This window comes from Otolemur garnettii, unplaced genomic scaffold, assembly GCF_000181295.1.
Source record: "Otolemur garnettii isolate 467f Iridium unplaced genomic scaffold, OtoGar3 scaffold00016, whole genome shotgun sequence".
Taxonomy (NCBI): Eukaryota; Metazoa; Chordata; class Mammalia; order Primates; family Galagidae; genus Otolemur; species Otolemur garnettii.
Genome location: NW_003852411.1, coordinates 26,592,951 through 26,610,583, shown reverse-complemented (window position 1 = coordinate 26,610,583; position 17,633 = coordinate 26,592,951). Strand labels below are relative to the sequence as shown.

At 42.3% G+C, this 17,633-nt stretch overlaps 1 pseudogene; it reads left to right on the top strand.

Moving 5' to 3' along the window:
• Positions 1-485: 485 nt before the first annotated feature.
• Positions 486-17,633, top strand: part of LOC100956365 — a 21,105-nt pseudogene continuing 3,957 nt past the window's right edge.

The following is a 17,633-nucleotide window of genomic DNA, read 5'->3' as shown; positions in this document are numbered from 1 at the left end:
CAGGAGCAGATCCAGGGGATGTTCAAACTTTTGGCTTCTCTGCACCATGTTGGAAAAAGAAGACTTGTCTTGGGCCACACATTAAGTATATAAACAATAATGAAAGCTGATGAGCAACAAAAAAGGTATATGTATAATTTTCATGGTATCTGCCACCACAGATGAGCAAAAAAGTCCTCATACGTACATATAATCCACATGTGGCCCACAGACCACAGATTGGACACCCATTCTACCCCCTTTCTAACTGTCGGGAGCCTCAGCTAGGAAAGGGAAATAATTTCATTAGGCCAGCAAGAGAGTCAATGGTTCTAAAGGGTACTGAGAAGCTGAGAAGTGTGTAATGTGTATGTGAGTGTGTGTGCGCACCTGTGTCCTAAATATAAAGCTCCTTTCAGCAGCACATTGACAAACAAAATGGTAGGAACCCATCAGAGATCCTGAAGGAACTATGAACCCTGAGCGGAGAGCAATGAAGAAATGCGATGTGGCTAACCAAGGAGAAACCGAGAACACCATCTGGAGATAGGAAGCGGCGGGTCCAGTCTGATGGTGTGCATGAAGAGGAAGGAGCGGGGGGTCCACAATACATCTTCTGGGCTGTTGCAGAGATTAATTACAGTGGACAGGTGATGAGGGCAAAACTTCCAAAGGGAAAGTTGTAACAAGAAGTTGCATTTCCTGATCACCACTATGTGCTCAGCACCGGACTAAGCAATGGATAGCCGATCCTGTGCATCAGTGTGGATGCCATAATTCCAGGAAATGAAGAGCTCTAAGAATAAAAACGACTGGGACAGGGATAGAAAGGAGAATGGTGGTGAAAGGGCTTCTATTCAAGCAGATGCTTGGGGAAGGCTCTCTGGTAAGGTGACATTTGAACAGAGACCTGAAGGAAGGACAGAGGGAACCATTCGGATATCTTTGGGATGAACACCCTGGACGGAGAGCGCGACAAGTGAAAAATGTGCTTAGTACATTTCAGGAGGACCAAGAAGGCCACTGTTACTGGAGCAGAGAACAGGAGTGAGGATTCTAGGAGGTGAGGCTGGAGAAGCAGCCAGAGCACCTGTGTACAGCGTCTTGTAAGCCACGGCGAGGCTTCTGGATGTTAAGTGGATGAGAATCACACTTCTCAGGCTGCTGGAGAGGAATACAGAACAAATGGACAACAGTGGGAGCAGTTTGCTGGAGGTGGGAGGACAGGCTGGTATTTAGAATAGAGAACTATGCTACAGTCTAGGCTTGGGCCAGGGGGTAATGACAGAGGGAGTGAAAAGTGGCTCAATTCACATTGTACCTGAAGGTAGAAGCAGTAGGATTTTCCCTTAGACACAGCAAAATCTAGATTTAAAACTAGGCAGGTTGACAGCAGCCCCATCCATCCACCCTCTGGCCAACACATCAGACCTTAAGCAGGTGATCTCACTGCAGCCCCCTCACTCTGCCTACCCCATGCTCTCTGCTGCCACCTAGTGCCCATGTGCTGCCTCTGACGCTTCCCAACCCCTGCCCCTAAGTAGTGTGCACTCATCAAATATTTATGAAGAAAATATCTCCTCTCAGGCCCTCAGTTTCTTCATCTATAAATAATCTTCCCTATAATGTGGAGGAATGGGGTGCGATTATGGATATCTTTGTTTTTCATGTAGGACTACACTTTTTAAAAATTGTTGCCTTGAAGAGTTCTTGAGCACCTTGCTCGTACTCCAAAAGAATCAAGGTGCTCTAGACATTAGGTTTTATTGCAAAGTTAAGATGAAAATCATTAAAACTATTAAAAAACCAGACTTCCTTGGAAAACAGTTGGTAGTTCTTCAAAAAGCTAAATGCAGAATTTCCATGTGACCCAGTGACTCCATTCCTTGGTATACAGAAAAAAGAATTAAAAACAGGTGCTCAGGCAGAGCCTTGTACATGAATGTTCATAGCAGCACTATTCTGAATAGCCAGAAGTCAGAACAATCCTAATGTCCATCAACAGATGAATGGATAAACAAAATGTGGTATATCAGTATATCCATAAAATGAAATATTGCTTGCCCATAAAAGGAAATAAAGTACTAGCTTGGTGCCTGTAGCTCAGCAGCTGGGACGCCAGCCACATACACTGGGACTGGTGGGTTTGAACCCAGCCCCAGCCTGCTAAATAACAATGACAACTACAAGAAAAAAAATAGCTGGGCGTTGTGGCGGGCGCCTGTAGTCCCAGGTACTTGGGAGCCTGAGGCAAGAGAATGGATTGAGCCCAAGAGCCTGAGATTTCTATAAGCTGTGATGCCACAGCACTCTGTTGAGGGCAACATAGTGAGACTCTGTCTCAAAAACAATAATAATAATAAATTATTGATACTTGCTACAATGTGGATGAACCTTTATGCTGAATGAAGGAGGCCAAACACACAAGGCCACATACTGGATGGTTCCATTTAGATGGACTATCCAGAAAAAATAACCCATAGTGACAGAAGGCAGATTGGTACTATACAGAATCTGAGGGGAGGGTAGAAATGAGGAGGTGACTGTTTGATAGAGGTGGGATTTTCTTGGGGGGTAACGAAAAAATTTTGGAACTTGATAGCAATGCTGGTTGTACAGCACCAGGAAAGGGCTAAATGCTCCTAATTTGTACAATTTAAAATGGTTAATTTTATGTTATGTGAATTTCACCTCACTATTAAAAAAAATTCACTTGTTCAGTCTCACTAGCCACATTTCAAGTGCTCGGTAGCCAGTGGCTAGCATATTGGCTCCCACAAATGTGGAGATTTACCTCACTGTAAAAAGCTCTATTAGACAGCACTGATTTAGAGAGTGTGTGGCTTTGACAATACTGTGGGGAGGAGGCCAGGGTTGAGGAGGAACGGAGAGCCTTGGATCTGGATTCTCTGTGGTCCCTGATCTTCACAGAGGCTCCATGTGCATTACTGGACCTGCGGTCCATCCCAGAGCAAGGAGCGTCCTCAACTCTACCTTTCCAACCAAATTTCCACCAGAGGGCACTCTCACACCCTAGAAAACCCAAAGGGCAGTCAGAAAGCAAAGACTCCAGACCTAAACTAGTGGTAGATGGAAAGTGAATGGTAATATGACAAGTTCTGTGTAAACTCATACACTCCTACTGGCAAAATTGTTCATAATTCAGAGAAATTTTCCTTCTTGGCTATATTGGGTCTCAGCCCAAAGTGAATTTGTTGAGAGGTAGAAGGATTGGCTAAAGTAGTACAATGTGTTTTAGATCAGTGAGAGTAAATAGATACACACTGTTTTAGCAGATCCATGCAGTGCACACAGAGAAACACATGAAGCAGAAGGATGTATAGATATACACACAAACGTACAAGCTAAGAATCCTGTGTCCCAGGGATGAAGCTGTCCACCCCTGCCGTGAAGCTGTCTTTGCACCTTTTCCCCAAAGCTACTGTGGATAGGGTGGTGGCTGGTGGTTGTGCTACCATGAAATGCCCATGGGAAACTACTAACTCTTCACAAGGGTTAGCATTTCAAAACCCTCTAACTAAGGCAGCAGGCATTTATTGAAAAAAAATTGCTTATTTCTAGGATAGGAAATACACAAAAAGCAGAATGAAAACTTTTGAAAAATCATCATTTCTTTTGGGACTTCAGCCAGTGTGAGCATTTATATTTCATTGCTTGAGTTTGTGCATAAATCATCAAGCTGTTGTAATCAGTAGGTTGACCGGGCTCATGGTTTGGCTCTAGTATGGCTGATGTTTTACAAATTTAAATGTGAAAAACCAATCTGTCTCTCCCAGCATGGCCATGGTCACTGTCTGCTGTGCACTGTCCAGTGGGTGATCCATGGGCAGCAGCAAGGGTCACAATGACAGATTCCAGCAGAGAGCAGCCCAGTGAGATCTCTCTGTTTACAGTGAGGTAAATCTCTGCTCTCTTCAGCCCAGATAGAGTCCATCGACCCCGACTCCTTCACAGCTTGATTACACATGGGTCCAACCCTCCTAACAACTAGTCTTCCAGAATGTAAAGAGACTCTCCCAGCACCACATTCTCCTTCAGTAATGCTTCACTTGACAAGGTCCTGCTAAGCATTATCAGAAAATCTACCCAGCTTCACCTTTCCTATGTATGGCATGGGAGGCTGGAGAAAATGATGGAACTGTCCAGACTACCCTCAAGCTTACATACAGTGAAAAATACCCACATGAAGCTCCCCTTTATGAAGCATTCTCCCGGGAAAATCTAGAAGAGAAATTGTAAATGTCTGAGACATCATTATTAGCATTACAGCCTGAAGAGAATCTTGATATGGTGATGATCTTTACTCTAGCGACAGCTGTGCAAGAAAAATTAAGTGAAATTGCAGATCAGATTAAAAACCAGAAGAGAAGACGAAAAGAAAGAAAAAGAAGCAGCAACAGGAGAAGCTGAAAAGCAATTATGCTGTGGCTCTCCTGGTACCATTGAGACTTTCCTACATTGGAAGCCACGTTTGATGCAGAACTCTTAGAAATTAAAAAGAAATGGACAAAAGAAAACAAGCAGGGGGAAAAATAAGTGGGAAACAGTTCCTTGAAACAGATCGTTAACTTGACACATCTGATGCCCAGTTCTTGGAGGATGCTAGAAACGGTGTGGAGGCAGATGAATCTTTCTTCCAGGAAATAGACGACTTGGAGCTGGAGCGTGATGAGGATGATTCAGACTCCACTCCTGCTGTCCCGGGAGTGACTCAATCAACTCATGTACTGTCCCCACCTGCAGAGAGGCTTGACTGCCACAGCGGCTGTGGCGATGCTCAGAGAGTTTTGATTTTCATTTCTTTCTTTCTAACACAAAATAATTTCCAGGAGAATAGTCTTCTGATAGCTTTCATCATTGAACTTAACAAACTGACCTTAAAATTAAAAAATAAAAGACCGATCTGTCAGTTTTGCACCTGCAGAGTAACATGGCACAGGACTCAACTACTGTCTCTCCTATTTGGCCCAGGGTAAACTAAGATAGTTTTCCTTCTTTCCTGAATATTGGAAATTGAAAATATCTTGGGATTAAAACATAAACTCCCAGGCCTCTAGGCATGGAAGATCTGTTTCTGGAAGGTCCTCAGGACACGGGTATCAGTGTAGTTGGTCTTAGGGATATAAATGGTAGGTTTTCCAACTTTCCTTTCTCCTCTCTTCTCCCCATGCCTACTTTCTATCCCTATATGTCAGATTGATTTATTACAGGTGGAGCATTCTTTCCCAATTCTTGGCTCCCTGGAAAAAGTGGATAAAGCCAGGCATTGGCTGCCAGAGGGATTACAAAGGGAAAATTACTAGGCTGAATATTTAGAAATGAGATGCCTTAAAATTGTCCTTTATAATTATTTGTAGGTATAAAAATTTCATATTTACTTATTTCATTGCTATACATGTTTATGAGGTCTCTGAAACCCAAGACCAAAATGCCACTTAAACCTCAAAGGACCATCACCCCCTCTTTCTCCAGGTAACACTAAATATCTTCTACCTTAAAAGTATTACATCAAGGGTGGCTCTTGTGGCTCAAAGGAGTAGGGTCCTGGCCCCATATGCCAGAAGTGATGGGTTCAAACCCAGCCCCGGCCAAAAACTGCAAAAAAAGAAAAAGTATTACATCAAATCAGCCCCATGAAGGCCAATCAGCTGGAATGTGTTAGAAATCAGGAAGTTATTGGCCAACTCGTACACATTTACACAATTTTTTTTTTTAGACAGTCTCACTTTGTCACCCTCAGTAGAGTGCTGTGGTGTCACAGCCCACAGCAACCTCCAGCCCTTGGGCTTAGGCGATTCTCTTTCCTCAGCCTCCCAAGTAGCTGGGACTACAGGTGCTCATCACAATGCCCGGCTGTTTATTTTTATTGCAGTTTGGCCAGGGCTGGGTTCAAACCCACCACCCTCAGGATATTGGGCCGGTGCCCTACTCACTGAGTCACAGGTGCTGCCCTCGTTTATACAATTTTAATGTAAATCTTCCAAAAGCACTTAATAATAAATTTTTAAGAGAGAAAAAAATGTAAGCAGCATTTACCAAAGGATATTTCTGAATGTTTCTCTCTCTCACTCATACCACACACACACACACACACACACACACACACATACACATACACAAAATAGTCTGAGAAGTATTGAAGGAAAAAAAGGTACTCAGTGTCCAAATAAATTTAGAAAACACTAAGTCTTTGATTTTTCTCTTGGCCATTCACAATGTATGTCAATAGCGTAAAGGCTGTGAGAAGCTTTCTAAAGCAGAAGTTATGCTACATCATGCTCCACCCAGATCGCTGGCGATCTCAGTCCAGTTCCTTGCGCTTACCCCAAGCTTTCGCTTACCCCAAGCTTTCGCTTATCCCAAGCTTTCGCATCCTTCCCAGCTTTCTTTAGAAAACAGGTGGAGGCAAGAACCCTTGCGGAGCTCCGAGTCCAGGTTTCCCCAGGAGCCTATGATGACGATGAGGGGCTGAAATTTGGCAGCCTAGCCCCTTACCTGGACGTGGGGTAAACTGTGAGATGCTTTAAGCCCAGAGCTCCTGGGGACAGAGGCTGGGACTGAGGCTGTACCTGCAATGGCGCCCTTTCTTGGCTTCCTTACTGACTTCGGCTGGGAGTACTTTCGTAAACCCATTGCGTCAGGGTTTGCTTCTGGAGAACCTGAGCCACCATACAACAAAGAACCCCATTCAACTTTGTTTAACTTGGGGTTTTGTTATTTGTGCGCTCATCAATAAGCGTTTTCTGAGTTCCTATCATGTGCCAGCTTATTCTAAAAGTACTTGACCACGGGTGGCTAATGGTTGGGTGAGTCTTCTCTCCTATGTATCTCCTGTCAGATTTAGGGGAAACTAAAATCCTGCAGAACTTACCTGAGGAAGTGCCGACATGCAGAATTACATTTGGCACACAAGAGTCACTCCCAAACCATAGCGTATATTCTTCAAGGCAGAATGGTGGGGTGCATTTCTTTGTATTCACATTGTTATTGCTCAGTACTGCATTATACTCTAAATAGGAGCCAAATCAGCCTTAGAGGAAAGTGCCTCAGACATGGATTTAGAAGTCCTGAGCTCTTACTCACCCTCACGAAGTGAAGAAAAACTGGAAGAGACAACCTGGTGATTAAGTTATGACACTGGTGAACATGGAGGGGGGGAGCTGAAGTCAATTATGTGGGATGAATACAATTTTGGCCACCTGGTAATACTGGGAAAGATTTGCAAAAGAGTATTGGGTAATAATTTCTCCAAGAAGCTCAAAGTTCATTCCCAGATGTGGTGTAATCCATCTCCAAACATCCCTATGAAGCAGAAAGCATTTTAGAAGCTCACGGTGTGATGCTTAAAGGTATGTCCGGCCAGTATTGAAACATTGGATCAATGTATTTAACTTGGCAGTCAGTGCTGATGTTTGCAATCACACAGGAAAATCATCGTGGGATTTCGAGCCTGGAAAACGATCTGGATGTGGACACCGCGTCAGGAGGCACGCTATCTGTCCCCATCTTTTCTCACCCCGCCTTTCACAAAGGAACATCCTTTCCACAGTGTGTTTCATAGGCATCTGATGTGATGGGGTCCTAGCTAAGCCAGGCTCTCCCAAAAACCAAGTCTGTTCTCGGAGTGACATAAGAGAGTGGTGTGCTGGCTGCCACTCAGTTGGCCACAGTACACATAGTGACTCTTGCTGCTCTTGAAGTCAAGCATTTGGACTTTGTGCTTAACCAAGTAAGATGGCTAAAGACAAAACCAAACCCAACCAGGAAAAGACATCCATTCCTAATACATTTAATAAAGAGGCGAGGATTAAGTAAAAGGGGTGATTGAAATTGTATGTAAAATGACACCATGCATACATACCTGTATCTTGACTTCTACTCATATCCTCCAAGGTTACAAGTGCCTGTTCTTGGTAAATGGACAGGTCTTTGGAGTTGGTGACCAACTGGGGCACAATTCTAGTGAAGTAGAACCCTTACTGCCAGGTTAAAGAGTGAATGGTGTATTCTTCTTAGTAAAGTACCTCAAAAATGATGGGGAAAAGTACACAATGTACTGAATACCTAACACGAAACCAATATATAAACAACTACATGCCCCCAGGAGAGAAAAAACACAAGCATCATCTAGCAAGGGAGAGGGGAGGGGAGAGGAGGGACAGGGGAACGGAGAGGAGGGAGGGTGATTGGCAATTGGCTGGATCTGACCTACTATGCAGAATGTGAGAGTGTTCAGCACACCCTCTGGGTGAAGGGCTCAACTACAACTTGAACTTGACCTTAGAATTGAAAACAAAGTGACCTAAACATTTGTACCCTCATAGTCATCTGAAACTTAAAAAAAAAAAAAGAATGAGTGGTGGTTGTGTGCAAGCCCCCACACAACTACAAATAGGGCGATATGTGATCGGAATCAAACAACAGGCACAAATAATCAGAGGGGTACAGATTAGAACAGGAAGAGCACTGTGGAAACGGCAGGGCCACAAAAGTCTACAAAGAAAAATTAAGGCTTGCAATGGGCCTGAGGGTAAATCTGAGCAGCTTTGGTTATACATTTTTTTATGTCTTCTTCCAAGAAATTTCCTGCCTACTTACTCTGAAGACAAGGATGTCTGAAATTCTAATCTTGAGTTTTCTAAGTGAAAGAGCCTGGAACTGTGAACACTTTCAAGGTTTCCACCTAACCAGAGGTGTACAACCTGCCAACCACAGACGCATGCTGATTTTGTGAGGACGTTTTGTTTATCTGTTGTGTTGGATATCACAAAAGTATGCCCAGACCTTTTCTTCCTTTTCTTTCTTTTTTTTAATTTCAGGTTAACAGAAGGGTACCTATGATTGGGTAACATTCTTTGCATTTGTTAGGTAGCGTCCGAATTGTAGATGAGTCCTTCACCCAGGAGGTGTGCCATATACCCATAGATTGTGCCCAGTAGATGAGAGATTACTGAGTTCCCAAGCTCCCTCCTTTCCTTCCCCCCAACTTGAATTAAATGGTGTTTTCTCTCATGTGAGCCTGTAATTGTTCATCTATTAGTTTCAGATTAGTATTGAGTACTCAGGATGCTTGCTTTTTCATTCTTGAACTACTTTACTAAGGAGAACATTCTTTAACTCCATCTAGGTAAATACAAAAAATGTAAAGTCTCCCTCTTTTTTTGCCTGAATAGCATAATATACACATATGACAGTTTACTAAAGTATCCATGGGTTGATGGGCCCTTGGGTTGTCTCCACATCTTTGTGATTTGTTTGTGTATTTAATATGTGACTGAAGGCAACTCTTCATCTTCCCATATGCAGCACAGGGAAAGGAAAGGTCGGACACCCCTGCCACCCCGTCCCCGTAGCCTGTTGTTGACTTTCCCATTGCCTGATTTGTGCCTCCTTTCCTGTCCTCCCTCTAACACCTTTTCATTTTCCTATGACCCTTCCCCAGTGGTAGAGTTTCATTATCTGGGATTGGAAAGTATTTGAAGAAAAGAAGCCATAGAATTTAAGATGCTAAATGTGGCCCAAGCAGGGCTGGTCTTTCACTTAATCAACATAGTCAAAAGTCATAGGCATGTGTCTTGGGCTGCTATAGTAAAATACCATAAACAACAAAAATTTATTTCTCTTCGTCCAAGATCAAAGTGTCTGGAGATTCTGTGTGTGAGGGATGGTTTCCTGCTGCATAGGTGGTGCCTTTTCATTATGTCCTCACACGGTGGAAGGGGGGACGCAGCTCTCTGGGGACTCTTTTACAAAGGCACTAACACTATTCATAAGGGTGGACCCCTATGACCTAATCATCTCCATCATCACCTCCCAAAGGCTGCACCACCTAATATCTTCACCTAGAATACCTACTAGGGTGAAGAACTTCCTACCTCATGGGGTAGGATTTCAACATACAGATTTTGGGGGAACATAAATATTCATATCATAGAAGCATATGTGAGGGAAAAGGGACCTGAATCTCTATGTATAGTACTGTCTGGGCACTGACTCTGGTATGACCCCCTATGAAGACTCATATTAAACAGTGCAATGCCTAGGACACTTTGCTAGAAGGCACAGTGACGTAGCTGCAGTCACAGAGCATGCAAACATCATCACGCTGTAATCGATGTCCTCAGCCCCTGATGGACGGGGAAACACACATGCTTCAGAGATCAAAGACTGGCCCTTCCTGCAATGGGGGTAGCTTGGTACTGAAAGTTGGGTGGCCTACGTCCAAGTCCTGACCTTACGACTTTTTAGTTCTGTGAACTTGAGAAAGGGGCTTAAGTTGTCTAACCTGGGGTTTTCTATAAAATGGGACCAATAGAATACCTGCCTTGTTTACTTCAAAAGGCTACTGTGAGAATTAAGTGAGGTGATGAATGTATAGGCATGTTGCATGCTCTGAAATACTATTAAAATGCAATTCTTTTAATATAACTGATATTTAATTCTCCCCAAAATAGTGCAAGATGGGGCAAGAATATTCATAATCATAAGTTATATTTTTCTCTCTTTTACCTTGTAACTTTTTAATTTGGCATTTCAAACTATAGAAAAGTTACCAAAAAGGACAAAGAAAGCCTATAGGTCCTTTACCCAGATGTATTAGATACATCAATTGGTAAAAATTGGCCCTATTTCCTTAATCATATTCCCTCTCTCTCTCTCTCTCTTTCTGATTATACACATATATTCCTTTATCCCTAAATAACTTAGTATATATTTTCCAAGAACAAGAACATTCCCTTATATCATCCCACTATGATTATCAAAATCAGCATATTTAACATTGATATAATGCTACAATTTAACCTATAGTACTTATTCAAATTTTTTAAATAGATATCCTTTATAGCTATTTTTCTCATGCCAAGATATAATCTAGAAAGACGCATTGCATTTATTATAATGATTTTTTAATCTTCTTTAACCTGAAACAGTTCTTTGGCCTTTCTTTCTCTTCCACGATTTTGGTATTTCCGGGGAGTACAGGCCAGACATTTTATAGAATGTTCCTCATTTGGGGGCTTGTCTGATGTTTCTTTATGATTAAATTCAGGTTGTTGAACTTGGAATGAGAGACCACATTGAAATGCTACCCCCTCCTCAGTGCCTCGGACCAGAGGCACATCTCGTTGTGCTGTCTTGATATTGGCAAAGTTAACTCTGACTTCTTGGATGAGGCCATTTCCACCACGTTTCCCCACGGCAAAGTTACTAATTTCCCCTTTCTAATTAATACAATATTTGTGGGGAGATACTTTAAGATGATGTCAATATTCTGTTCTTCATAAGACTCCCACCTGCTAATTTTAGTATTCATTGACAATTCTTGGCTAGATGAATTATTACTCTAATGGTTACAAATGGTAATTTGTTAACTCCAGTATTTTCTTCTAATTTTGAAAGTTAGAATCCAGTTAGTTATACCAATATGAATTCTTATTTTACTCACTAGGTTTTCATCCATTACTATCATGATTTACTTAGAGTCTCCACTGTCTCAGACTTGGGGAATGGGCACCAACTTCAGTCCAGATCCTCAGCATTTGACATGCTTCTTTCATTTTTACTTCTAGCATTTTCTTACTTGCGGGCACAATAAGCCAGTTCAGGGTCATCTCATACTTTCTCTGCTCTGTAATTTTCCATTTCTCTAAGGGGTTAGGATTAGGGTTCTTTGGTCAGATTCTTTTTTGGCAGAAAAGCCTTAAGAAATCAAGATCTGGGTCTTTACATGTGCTCATGAGGCCGTCTAGTGAGTAGATATCATTTTTAAAGTTCTATAATAATAATTGATGAATATATAGATATGGTCACCTTTGAAGTACTCCCTTTGGCCATATCTGGCAACAATAGTGATATTCAGCAATGAGGTATGTAGCACTTTTTCTTGGATGAGTTCCTGAACTTAATTGTCCAACCTTGTAAACTCGGTGTCCTATGACAGCTCATACATATTTAAACATAATATATACATGTCATGTTAAATATGCAGATTAAATGTAATAGACACATAAAGAAAAAGTGAGTTTGCATTTGCATTTCCCTTCAAACCAATACGACCAGCTCATCCCACCCCTCTTCTCTCAGAGTGAATAACCTGGCTCCCTTACACAATAACCTTCATAATTTGCCCAGTCCTGGAACACCCACACAGTAGTTGCAGAATTGCACACCCATAGCACTGTGAAAAACAAAACTACTCAGCAAAAGTCACTATTGGTTTATAGTTCTTCTTCTTCTTAGATTGAGAGTGTATCGTGAAAACATTAGGTTCAGAAGTTCCCGGGATTAGTTTCATTTCTTTCTTCAATGTGATGACACTGGTCCTGTATTCGCATATAGACCCAATTGTTCCCGTTTCTATTCCATTTTACATTTTCCCCATTTTATGGATATGACTTTTTTGAGCAGCAAAACATTAACATGGTTCCAAAATGTTAAATTCTACAAAAAGCTATTTTTTAAACAAGTGTCACTGCTCCATTCTCAAGTCCTTACACGCTTTTCTCGCCCTCCCCTATAAATAACCAACCTCATTAGTTTGGGGTTTATCGCGCCTGTGTTTCTTTTGGCAAAAATAAGCAGATGCATGTATATTTCCTTATAATAGTTAATATTGGGATTATTACTGGCTTAGAGAAACGGCACAATCTGTACACAGCACATAAGTCAACCGGATCACGTTGCATTTCTTCCTGACTCAGAGGGGCCTGCGGGGGTGAGCAGGGGACGCAGAGCCTGCTCTCGGGAGCCGAGTGGATATTACAAGTTCACTGCAGCCTGAACCCACATCCATCAACTGGCTGCTAATCCTTCTTGACAGACATCCCAGAAGAAACTAGACGTGTTAACTAGTTCCAGAGTTTAACGAGTGTGAACGCCAAGGTTTGTATTTTGGAGGCTGGAAGTAAAGTGATTTTCTTCTGCCCTTGTCTGACCATGAGAAGTCACCAAGAAAGTGGCCGGACTCAGTTGCCTACATGTTCTCATTTCCTCCCCAGAAGAAAAGCCTGCATTTTTAAGATTTCTTCATTTCTTTCCCCTAAGTCTGTTCTTAGGAGACCCCAGAGCCTCCAGCTTCAAGCTCTTCTTAAGAAGCATTTGATATGCCACCCTGTGCAGTGTGACAATGGCAGGTCTGTCTGCCCGCCTGTCAGTGGGGCCTCTTAGCCCTGCAGGTGAAGAGAAAGGATGGTGGCTCCACCTTAGCGCACCTGTGCTCACCTGAGCAGAGTCAAGAATGTGAACAATTCAAGTATTCTGCAGCCGAGAAACTCAGCTGCGATGACTGAGGGAGGCTGGATGCACTTTTCTCTTTAGGTATTTCTCCTTTGTCTTCATTGCTTTCTTGGCAGAAGGGCTCAGTCAGCGCTGGATGGCAGACGGAGAGCCTCAGATGGCTGCCTTGGCTCAGGCAGGCAGGGCTGTGGCGAAGGAGGCAGCCTCAGCTGCTCTGTACAGCCAGGAGCACCATGAGCCCACCTGGAAATAAAACAACCCCAGGCTGACTCTGCCAAGTGTGGAGAGGAGTGAAGCTGTCTCCTCCGGCCCCGGCTCCCAGCGCTTTCCTAAAGTCCATCCTACCTTCCCCCTTTAGTACACTCAGTTGAGTGTAAAGAGATACTCGCCCTTAGGGCAAAGAAAAGATCAGTTCTCCCCTTTCCTGATTCCAACTTAAACCCTCTTCGGGTTGACAGCAGCCCCCCTTCCCCTCACCAGGCGGAGAATCGGGATCACTGTGTTGATAGATGGTAACATATATGCTAGTACAACAATGTCCCACTACTGTGGCTCTTTTATAGGATCTTGGGTTTGGAAAGGTCGCAGAGGTCACTTAAGTTACGAGTCTCCCACCTTCTCCACAATCCCTCTGCAACACCTTTGTCAGGTGGCCATTCAGTCTCTGTCTGAACACTTCCAGTGATAAGCAACTCCACACCGCTGACTAGCAGACTCCTATTCATCCTTCAAGACCCTGATTGAATGTCATCTGCTCTGTGCAGATCAGTTACTCGATAATTTGTGGTCCTTCAGCACTTTATAAACCCTCACTCCATCAGAGCACATTGTATTGGAATTTATCTCTTTGCATCCATGAATATCTCTCCTATTGTTCTCTGAGTGTTTTAAGGGAAAAAAGGCTGCACATTATTCATCTTTGTAACCTCGACCCTTAATACAACACCTGGCACTTAGGTGATGTGCCAGGAATGATTATGCATTCTCCTAAGAAAGTTCATACTGTATTCAAACAAATATAATTATTAGAAAATCTAGCCTTACATTGAGTATATGTCTTCTTTCCTAAAATTTCCACATAGTGGTGCTTACTGTGCCCTTGAACACATTACATGCCCACTATTTGCTACACACTGTACTAAAAAGTTTACATAAAGTCCATTTACTCTTCCATTAATCATTCTTCCAATAGTCTCTGTCCTTATGATCCCATAATCCTCTCCTGTGCAGGCTAAATTTCCCTGGTTCCATCTACCTGGTGGATATGACCCTAATACCTTGATTTTCCACTCACTCTGTTCTTGGAGAAACTGAGGAAACTCAGAGCCACATATTGAGTTCCTTTCTCTGCCCTCGAATGCAGTGTTTTCCAAGATAACCAGTGACAGCTGCTCAGTCTCAGAAAGGGTAGACTTGGACTTAGGGAAATAGTGAACACTTCCCCAAAGCACCAGTGACACTCAGCCTCAGTAGGCACATGTCCCCTGGTTTACCTTCAAGCCAATTTTAAGGGAAGCTAAGTCTCCCAGATAATTAAACATTAAACCTGAGAGCAGACGGCACTCTCCTCACCTTCAGAAGGTTCTTACCAGCAGTGTCCAATCCTCAGGCCCAGGTTTTTATTTGTAGGTCAAACAACATTTAACGTCTTGCCTGGGTTCTATGACCTATTATAGTTATTTTCAAGCAGGCAGTTTCTTTCTCTGCAAAGGCTGCCAGGATGTGAATATATGTGTATATTTTAGCTGACCAAGTCTGTTTCCTCTGGAGAACACCAAGAGTATCAAGAGGAGATAGGATAAGAGGGAAAAATGACCCAGGAAGCCAAGATACAGATGTCCAAATCAAACTGTATTGCTGGGAGCCAGTCCCTCTTCTCATACCTACCAAAATACACCCAGCTAGCCAAATGTTTCTCTCCCTTGTTATCTGCAGAGACAAATCACTGATGAAGATATACATACATTAATCACTCTCTCTGCACAGCTGAAAGTACTTCACAGCTACTCCTTAATTATGTAACTTTCTTTTCAAAGTCCATCCCAAGATTTCAGACATCCTGTCAGGCTCTTGGGAGTTACTTTAGCTGCAAAACATACCTGTTTGCATCAGGTAACCTCCCTGCATCTCTGTACCCTAAGTGACTATATGTGCTCTGGGGCCCACCCTGCATCCTATAGAGGCTTCCATCCTAAAATGGATTGAAATTATTTCTTTATACAAATGTCTGCCATGATAATAGGCTATGAGTGATGGGAGGGACTTTATTTTGTTTTTGTATTTTCAGGATCCAGTAAAATTTCTGACGTGTAGAAAAAAATTGATCAGCACTGATGAACTTCTTATAGTAGTTCAAAAACTGCTGAGGCAATGTTTTTGCCCTTACCCACTCCTTGCACAAGTGGCTTTGGTGTATGTCAAAATCATCTGGAAAGTTTTTCAGAAATAGACCCCACAGATCTATTGACTCTACAGTATTGGTAGAACCTAGAAAATTGCATTTTTAAATAAGCACCCCAGATGATTCTAATGTGGGTGCTCTTTACAGCACATGTGGATAAACAGTAACTAACCCATCGCCTTCTTTTCCACTGTACTTGGGTCAGGTAACTTATACTTCACACCCATAAAATTGGTAGTCCGGTAAATCAGCAACAAATTGCTAATATAGTACATCTGGTATTAAGCAAGGCAGGTAAGACAGTCTCTCATGAGGTAGGTGCAATTAAGTAAATTAATAGCTGCTTAGACACTATCAGTCAGAACAAGAGAGGCTAGCTGCCGTAACAAGCAATCCCACACAATCCCAGGGGCTTCCTGTAGCAAAAGGGTACTCCTCACGCAACGGACTTGGAGAGGTCTCAGTCAACCTGCAGTCACTCAAGAGTGAGGCTAATAGAAGTTCCATATCAATGTGTATTTCCAGAGTACACCTCAGAAAGAAAAGAAATGTGGCAAGTATAATACTGGGTCCAGGGCTGGAGTGACATATGCTCACATTTCATTAGTCAAAGCAAGTTCTGTCTCCACACCCAAACTCCAAAGGGGAGTGCAATCCGAACGCATGTCTGGAGGAGAGGACAGCCTGAACACTGATGAACAGCCACTGTGACTACCCCACCCTCACACCCAGTGTAACACCAGAGAGAGGTGTCAGAGAGCCCAGCACAAGGCAGGTGCTCAGTGAGTATTTATCAGATAAATAAAATGAGAAAACACAGCTCTTGTGTTGGTAAACAGCTAATACTATCTTTTTGCTTTGCAAAGCTGTTCATATTCTGTTTTAATGTTCTTTGTTACAGAGTAGAAACATAGATATACGTAGTAGTGTGGGTGAACATACAGCAAAATGTTCAAGATGTCTGTTGGTGTGATTATGAACTCATGTGGGCAAAGTTATAATATACCTATTCACACGAGGCACAGTTACACATCTACAAAAAGAAAGAAAGGTTGAGAAGGGTGTTCTACCAAAAGTTGGTGGTGGTCTACTTCAGCCTGGTGGACTTTCATGTAACTTTTGAAACTTTATTTTCCTATGTTGTTTGACATACTTTCAGTAAGCCCGATCATCCGAAACAAATAATAAAGTAGCTTCTGTTTTGAAAAAAGAATATACAGATCCACATTAGAAGAGCATGGAATAGTCACTACCAGTAAAAAACATGCTTGGCAGAAAATGAAAACAAAATAGTATATATTCTGAAATAAAAGTCAGTTTAAAAGGTGACCTAAGATAAAAGGCTGTCTACCTGCCCAGGTATAGTCTATAGATCTTACAAACTACATGTACGTCTCTGACTTATTACAAGTGCCACACAGTAGACATTCAATAAGGTTTATTGAATCAAAAATTGATGTTAAAAGTTATCCATGATATATTGTTATGAGGGAAAGGCAATTACAAAACCACAAAAACAAAATGACATTACTATTTGGAAAAAATAATAGCATCTATAGAATAGAATGTACACAGTGGTGTGGGTGAACACACAGCAAAGTGTTCACTATGTCTTTCTATGGTGATAGACTCCTGCATCACTTCTATCATCTGCTCTTAACCTTTTTCCCTTTCAAGAAACATAAATATCCTGCATGTATTAATTTTGCAGCCAAAAAATAAATACCTATATCTTTCTTTTTATTGAAAAAAACTATTAAAATATCAACCAGGAGCCTACCGAGATCATCAAAGAAATCTAATGCATGCTAGGACAAATTTCTAATGGAAAATGGATCAGCAAGGGTGTTATATAAGGTGACCAAATTTTAACATTGGTAAAACAGGACACCATTGATGGGGGGGGGTGTGCTAAAGTCTAGAGAGTACTTCTGTGGATGCCCGGCACAGGGGACTTCTCTGAGAGCGGGACAACATTGACGGGGGGGGGGGGGTG